This window comes from Cebus imitator, unplaced genomic scaffold, assembly GCF_001604975.1.
Source record: "Cebus imitator isolate Cc_AM_T3 unplaced genomic scaffold, Cebus_imitator-1.0 Scaffold165, whole genome shotgun sequence".
Classification (NCBI taxonomy): domain Eukaryota; kingdom Metazoa; phylum Chordata; class Mammalia; order Primates; family Cebidae; genus Cebus; species Cebus imitator.
Genome location: NW_016107480.1, coordinates 2450925 through 2459654, shown reverse-complemented (window position 1 = coordinate 2459654; position 8730 = coordinate 2450925). Strand labels below are relative to the sequence as shown.

Genomic DNA, 8730 nt, shown 5'->3' with positions numbered 1-8730 from the left:
CCTCCTGGGTTCAGGCAATTCTCCTGCCTCAGCCTCCTGAGTAGCTGGGATTACAGGCACGCGCCACCATGCCCAGCTAATGTTTTGTATTTTTAGTAGAGACGGGGTTTCACCATGCTGACCAGGATGGTCTCGATCTCTTGACCTCGTGATCCACCCGCCTCGGCCTCCCGAAGTGCTGGGATTACAGGCTTGAGCCACCGCGCCCGGCCTTTGTGTGTCTTTTAAGGAACCTAAATTAAAATTCAGTTGTGTCCCAGTTGGAAAATTATGAGTACATATGCTTTTAGTGTTAGTACATTTCTCCTGGAACTGGTACGTGCTTCTAAGAGGTGCTCACATCTAGATTGCAAAGATCCGCCTGTGCCCCTTCTGGTCCTGCAGTGAAACGTCACATGGGAGCACCCCTCACTTCTCAGCAGGAACGGGGAGAAGAGGACAAGAACGTGCCATGTGCTCCCTTCGTGAGCTCCATGCAGGCATGTCTTTGTTAATAAGCAGTGGGTTCCCATGTGGTACTCATTCAACACAAACCTAGCAGACATAAAAATGCCATCCAAAGCCTGGAGTCGCACGAGATCAGACAAAGTGTGACACCTGTGACTGATGGGAGACCTCGCTTTTCTGACTCTTCCGTACTCTTTTTTTCTCTCTCTCTCATCTATTTATTTCCTACCTTCTAGCTCTATGCTGTCCTCTCCTTCCTTCATTTTTTTCTTCCTATAAGAGAAAACACCCAGTCATCTAATTCCCCTGCTGCTGCCCCCACCAACCATGGCATGGATCCTCGAGGATGGATTCAGCTGTACAGATTCTCCCTGCTCCCTGCCATGACTGTTATTTACCTTCAGTTTGGCTGCAGCTTCACTCTGCTCTTTGGCTCAGAAAGGGACCAAGGCCACTGCCTGCAGCAGACTCAGGACCTTCATGATGTCAGCCTCCATGCTGGTGACCAATCGGTGAGCAGGGTGGCAGCGCTGTAGAAATCCAGGGATTTTCTCCCCCGCATGACCTCCATCTACAGGGAGTGGGAGGGAAACAGAGTCAGAAACAGTTCTCTTATGCCCTGGACCCTGAATGGGGCTGAGTGTGGGAACCACCGGAGGAAGCGTGGTCATCAGTAGAGCTGTTACTTTTCCCACGCGTCTCCTTCCTGCCCACAGTGCCGCTGCACTTCTCCCGCCCTGCTGAAGTTAGGCATGCCCACGTGGCTTATTTTAGCAGGTGAAATGTGAGCGGAGGGGTCATGTTCTTCTTCGGGGCAGACATGTTCAGAGCTGATGTACAGTTTACCCTGTGCTCTTCCCACTGCTGTGGTGATCCTGGACTTGTACATGGGAATGAAGCTTCCTGTCCCTGAGTCCCTGAGTTCGTGCAATGAGTAGGGCCCCTGGCCAGCGTGTGCTAGACAAGCATTAGGAGCCAGAAATGTACTTTGGTTGTGTGAAGCCGCTGGCATCTGAGGGTTGTAGCCACAGCATAGCCTGATTCATACATAGTGTCAGCCGTGATAGGATGCTTGACCTGCAGGTTATAAATGTAATTGTTATGTTTTCTTTGTGTGCTTTGTATTAGTATCAAGGGCTGTGTGTGTCTGTGTGTGTCTGTCTGTACTTCTCTGCTGAGAAGGAAAGCTATGAAGAGATCTTTTCAGTGTTTGGCGCATTTTTTTCTTAAACTCTTTGTTAGAATAAAATATACATACAAAATCGACATAAATCATAGGGATACAGGGCTTTTTAAAAACTGAGCACACACTGTGGCCAGCACCAGCAGGCTCCCCATGCACCCTCCCAGCCATTAAGTCTGTCCCCGAAGAAGTAACCAGTATCCTTATTTCTAACATCACAGATGGATTTGCCTGTTTCTGAACTTTCTATAAGAGGAATCACGTAGTATGCATGGTTTCTACCTTCTTTTGTTCAGCAGTGATTGCGAGATACATCCAGATTACTGTGTGTAGCCGCAATTAATTCACAGTAACTGCTGAACAGTATTTCAGTGTATCAGTATACCACATTGTCTTATTCGTTCTGCATTTGTTTCTAAATTTTTGTCTATTATGAATGCTGCTGCCCTAAACAGGTTGTGTTAAGCATTTATGTGATGAGTACATGCCTAGGAGTGGAATTGCTGGGTCACAGGATTTGCATATGTTCAGCTTCGATGCTGCCGAGTGGTTTTCTCAAGTGGTTGAACCGATTTACATCCCCACCAGCACTTGAACTCTGCCATTCCCCCAACTATTTTTTCTCCTTGTAACTTCAGTATTCTTCAGCAGACCTTGCCTCTGCTGTTTCTCTTCCACAAGTCATTCCTAATAATGATGATACTATTGACAACCATTAACTGTCTAAACTCAAAGGAGCTGGGTGTCGTAATTTGCACTTAAAAGGTGTTCATCAGTCCCAAAGAAAACATTCTGAGACTGGTATTGTATTCCCATCAGTAACCTGTGCAGAAGTCGAAGAGCTATTCAGTTTAGAGGCAGGACTGGGACACAGCCTGACTCCAAAGCATATGCTCCTCCAAGGAAAACCCTCCTGCTCCTCTGCACCGTGTTTGACTTAAACTTGGCCCGTGCCCACAGATACGCATTTACGATCAATCATGCGGATGCCTCAGCTCGGTGTGGCGGCGCTTCAGCCCCTCAGTCTCTGTTATCCTGATCCAAAAATGTGCATGGTACTCAGCACACTTTTTAAATAAAGATTTACTAGTCAAGCTGTTTCTTCGCCCCTCCCCCTTTCTTCCTTATTTCCCTCCTTCCTTATCATCCCTGCTCATCAAGCATGAGATAGTCAGTTTGAGAATGTGAAGAACTCTTGGGTAAAAACTTTGCTTTGTTGCTCGGAAAATGTGTCTAAACATCAGATTTCCATATGTCATTCAGTCAAAACATATACTACTTCTATTGACTTCACTCCAGGTTGAAAATTTTAGTGTATATTATAAGATGTCATGGAGGGAGAATCAGAGTTACAAATAAAGCTTCAAGAGGATTTGTCATAAAACAAACACAGGAAAAAAGGAAGGAAGGGAGGGGACGAGGAGAAGGGAGGGGAGAAAAAAGAAAGGGAGAAAAGATATCGTTAAGGCTTGCAGCAGCAATCAAAAAGGCAACCGTGTGAGATGATGGGTATGGTAAACTGCTTGACTGTAGTAACCATTTCGCTGTGTATATGTGGATCAGTACATGTTCACCTTAAATACACACAAAAAAATGAATATGTCCATTTTCTAAAAGGCTTGCTGGGCCCCCAAGGCACCTCAGGATGCTGCAGGACATTCACAGGAGCACCCTGGGATACTTTAAATTGTTGAAGGAAACACAGCAACACCTGTCAGACACCAGGCCAACTACGAGCTAAAATAGTTCAGTTTTCAACATTAGACTTTACCATCTTTTTGATGGTACCATGAAACTGGATTTTCATGTGATAAAAAGCAAGTATCAAGTGAAAATCAACATGGAACAAGAAATGAAAATTGTGATCACGGTCCAAGGTTTGAGAAGTGGTGCTGTTCCCAACAGATGCACAGTTGCCATTAATAACTAATATCAGTATGAAATAAAATATTTTTCTTTAAGTTATATGTATTATTTTTTTTCAAACAGTTCTTATAAGATAGTAAGATATAAATGCTTCTTCAGTTGTTAGAATTACCTAAACAGAAAGGTTAGCTGTTTCTTTTGGCCTAGGGGTACCATGAATCAAGTAAGTTTGAAGACCTCTGCTCTGTGATACAACCTAATTTCAAGGATCCATGTCAAATTTATAATCTGGAGTCCTAACCACTTATCAAAATGTTTTCCTCTTACATTAAAGTTAGATTATCCACAGCACGTGTTTGATAAACTTACACTTGGCTGGCCATTGAGTTTGTTTGTATGAGGTTGATGTAAAGGAGTTAACCATCAGAATCACCTGGAGTCAGATATCAGTTGTTTCTATACAAATTCAACACAGAAAATACAAGGAAAGAGCATGAGATGTTGACATCAGCAAAAGTTTGGTTTAAATTCCAGCCAGGCCACTTTTAAAAAGACCCACATCTAAAATAGGAACAAGATTCCATTGCGGGTCACTGAAAGATAAGTGAAATCACGCATATAAGACACTGTATTCTTGGCCTGGTGCAGTGGCTCACACCTGTAATCCCAACACTTTGAGAGGCCGAGGCAGACGGATCACGAGGTCAGGAGTTTGATACCAGCCTGACCAACATGATTAAATCCCGCTTCTCCTAAAAATACAAAAAAAATTAGGTGGGCTCAGTAGCAGGTGCCTGTAATGCCAGCTACTCAGGAGGCTGAGGCAGGAGAATCGCTTGAACCCAGGAGGCAGAGGTTGCGGTGAGCTGAGATCATACCTCTGCACTCCGGCTTGGGCCACAGGGCAAGACTTCAGACTCCATCTTAAAAAAAAACACACACACAAACGATATTCTTGACAGGTCATTTCCTCCTCTTTTATGATTACTATAGCCGCTTAAAGGTGAAAATGCCTTTATACCTTTATAAGGTTAGGTGTTTTAAATTCCATAACCAACACATGACCAAGCAAAAGATTTATCAATGGAATAAAAAGATTCCTACCTTGAGACACATAGAGTCTGATTCTAAGAAATGCAGCAAAGAAAGAAAAATTCAAAGGAAATGAATTGCAGCTGTATTTGAGGAGATCAAATTAATGAATAGCGTGGAGCACACATTTCGATGGCCAATCAAAGATCAAGGAGGAGATTTTCCATGGCCAAAGATGAAAAGAGCAACCAGATTAATAGGGAGGCCTAGAAGCCATGCCCTCCCCTATCCTGCTTTGAGAGTAAAAGGAAATGCAGAAACTATTATTCTACATTAGTTTTCTGTCAATTATTTTCTCCCAGTACTGTTTCCTAGAGTTCTACAGCCAAAATATCTCAATGGTGTAGAAGTGGAAGCAAAGGATTTCATTGGTGTCTCATGATCTTCCTAGTTCATGGGTATCAACGCATTTATAAGTACTAATGAGGCAAGTTCGCAGAAAAAGAAAAGGGTTAGAGGAGAACAACCTTGGGTCAAGGTCAGGGAAAACTTGGAGTCCAGAAAAACCTAAAGAAGTACGAATTTTAACCCCTAGGTTTATCTAATCTGCTTCCAGTATGCTCAATTAATCACAAAACAATAGCAGTTATACCAGACTATCTGATTCCAAGGCCCAGTGCGTGCTTTCACCACTGCCATTCACATCGTACAAGGAGCTCTAGTGAAACTATTAGACAACAAAAAGAAGTAAAGGGCATAAAATTGGAAAGGAAGAGCTAACACCATCTCCATTTGCAGATTACATGATCACATGTGTAAAGCATCCCAAAGAAATCACAAGAAAGCTACTAAAGCTAATAAATGAATTTAGCAAAGTTATAGACTGTAAGACCAATGCGAAAAAAAATTCAGTTGTTTTTTTACACTAGCAATGAACAAAAAAATAGAGAAAGCAGTTCCATCTTTAATAGCAGCTAAACAAATTAAAAACTTAGGAATACATCTAACCAAGGCGGTAAAAAATTTGTATACTGAAAACCAAAAACCACTGCAAAATAAATGTATAAATATCTGAAAAATGGAAAGGTATCCGATTTCACTAATTGGAAGACTTAGCATTAAGATGTTAATACTACCCAAAGTGAGCTACAGATTCAACACAATCTCTATCAAAATTCTAATAGCCTATTTTACCAAAATGGAAAAGCCAATCCTCGAATGCATATAAAATTACACAGGACTCCAAATAGCTAAAACAATCTTTAAAAAGTAGAATAAGACTGGAGGACTCATGTTTTTCAACTTCAAAACTTCCAACAAAGCTACAGTAACTAAAACTGTAATACTGGCATAAGGACAGACATACAGAACAATGGAATAGAGCAGAAAGCCCAGAAATCAATTCTCAGATATATAATCGTTTTCAACAAGAGTGCCAAGACCATTAAATAGAGAAAGGACAGTCTTTTCAACAAAGGTTATGGGGGAAACTAGATATCCATTTGCAAAAGAATAAAGTTGGACTTATGCCGTGTACAAAAATTACTTCAAAATGGATCAAATACTTGAGTTAAAATTATAAAATGCATAGAAGAAAACATTAGGGAAAATCTTCATGTCATTGGATTTGGCATGGTGTCATAAATGTGACACTAAAAGTACAGGCAACAAAAAAAAAATGGACTCCATCAAAATTAGTAACTTTTGTGCATCAAAGAACACTATCAATTAGGCAAAAGACAACCTGCAGAATGGGAGAAAATCATGTATCTGACAAGGGAAAACAGCCAAAAGAATTCCTATAACAACAACAACTACAACAAAATCACAAACACCCTAAATCAAAAATGAGTAAAGGATTTGAATAGACATTTTTCCAAAGAAGATACACAGATGGCTAATAAACACGTAAAAAGATGCTCATCATTAATCACTGGCGAATTGCACATTAAAATTATGAGATGCTATCTCACACATTAGGTTGGCTGCTGGAAAAAAAAAATGGTAACTCTGTTTAAGTTGTTTGAGCAATCTCCAAACTGCTTTCCACAATGGCTGAACTCACTTACATTCCCGCCAAAAGAGTGTACATTTTCCGTATGTTCTTCGCAGCCTTGCCAGCATCTGTTCTTTTTTTGACTTTTTAATAATACCTATTCTGACTGGTATTAGATGGTATCTCACTGTGGTTTTGATTTGCATTTCTCTGACAGTGATAATGAGTATTTTTTTCATATTTATTGGCATCTTGCATATCTTTTCTGAGAAGTGTGTGTTCCTGTACTTTCCCTATTTTTTTTTTAACAGTTTTTGATTTTTGCCTGTTAAGTTCCTTATAGATTCTGAATATTAGACCTTTGTCAGAAATGTAGTTTGCAGATATGTTTCTCCAATTCTGTAGGTTGTCTGTTTAACCTGTTGATAGTTTCTTTTGCTGTGCAGAAGCTCTTTAGTTTAATTAGGTCTCGCTTGTCAATTTTTATTTTTGTTGCAGTTGCTTTTGAGGACTTAGCTACAAATTCTTTGTCAAGTCCAATGTGAAGAAAAGTATTTCCTAGGTTTTCTTCTAGGCTTTCTATAGTTCGAGTCTTACATTTAAATGTTTAATCTATCTTGAATTAATTTTTGTATATGATGAAAGAAAGGGATCCAGTTTCATTCTTCTGCATACAGCTAGCCAGGTATCTCAGCCCCATTTATTAAAAAGAGAATCCCTTTCCCCATGTTTGTTTTTGTCTGCTTTGTCAAAACTCAGATGGTTTTAAGTGTGTGGCTTTATTCCTGAGTTTTCTCTTCTGTTCCATTGGTCCATGTGTCTATTTTTGAACTAGTACCATGCTGTTTTGGTTACCGTAGCCTTACAGTATAGTTTGTAGTCAGGTAGTGTGATGCCTCCAGCTTTGTTCTTTTCATTTAGGATTGCTTTGGCTATTTGGGCTCCTTTTTGTTTTCATATGGATTTGGATATATACACAGAGGAAAATAAATCATTCTACCAAAAAGACACATACACCTGCCTGTTCATCACCACATTACTCACAATAGCAAAGACATGAAATCAACCTAGGTGCATATCAATGATGAATTGTATAAAGAGCATGTGGTACATATACACCATGGAATACTACACAGCCATAAAAACAAACAAAATCATATCCTTTGCAGCAACATAGATTGCAGCTGGAGGCCACAATCCTAAAGGAATTAATGCAAGAACAGAAAACTAAATACCACATGTTCTCGCTTATAAGTGGGAGGTAAACGTTGAGTACACATGGACATAAACATGGGAAGAATAGACACTTCAGACTACTCGGGGGAAGGGAGGGAAGAGTCATAAGTTGAAAAATTACCTACTGGGTACTAGGAATCACTACCTGGGTGACAGGATCCATACCCTAAGCCTCAGCATCATGCAATATACCCATGTCACAAACTGGCACACATACCCCATTTCTCTAAAATAAAATTTAAATTAAAAAAAAAAGTAAATGCTAGCAAAGATGTGGAAAAACTGAAACCCCCAACATTTTCTGTGGAAATGTAAAATGATGCAACCACTGTGGAAATAATGGTGCCTCAAAATGTAAATCCAGAACCACCGTATCACCCAGAAATTCCATTCCTAGCTATATAACCAAAGGAATTGAAAGCTATAGCTCTGAAGAGGAAATAAAATAAAACAATATTAAAATAATGCAGGAAAGACAAGCAGAAATTAAATTTGTCTTTTATAAACAAACTTCCCTGAGTCCTTCCTGTGGAATTTATCCGACTTTGCAAGTTTTTTTAAGGTATACATTCTTGTATTCTTGTTCTCTGTAGCTAATAACTCCTAGGTTTCTGTAACACAGAGAAGGTCATAAGAAATACACAAGCAGGCAGGACTCCAGCCTTCTGGGTGCTATAGCAGAAGGCAGCAGGTAAGGCCTTGCGAGAATCCTCGAGCTGTACAGATAGCAAACCTCTGCGTTGCATAGCAACAGTCATGTGTAGGCCTAAATTAGGTGTCTGTCATTGCTTGGTGAATTGCCTTTGTTCTACACCTGCAAACTTGTTTTGGCACCACTGTGTACTTCCCTGCAAACTCGTTTTTACACCACTGTGTACTTCACGTATAAAAAGTTAAGCCCTGGCCGGGCGCGGTGGCTCACGCCTGTAATCCCAGCACTGTGGGAGGCCGAGGCGGGTGGATCACGAGG

General features: G+C 40.6%; 1 long non-coding RNA gene across 1 annotated transcript in view; it reads right to left on the bottom strand.

Annotated features, from left to right (window-relative positions):
• LOC119473527 overlaps positions 1–8730 on the bottom strand; it is a 16559-nt gene that overhangs the window by 1638 nt on the left and 6191 nt on the right. Inside the window, exon 2 of the long non-coding RNA XR_005202745.1 lies at positions 846–1018. This is a non-coding gene — a long non-coding RNA (uncharacterized LOC119473527). The remainder of the gene's footprint in view (positions 1–845; positions 1019–8730) is intronic.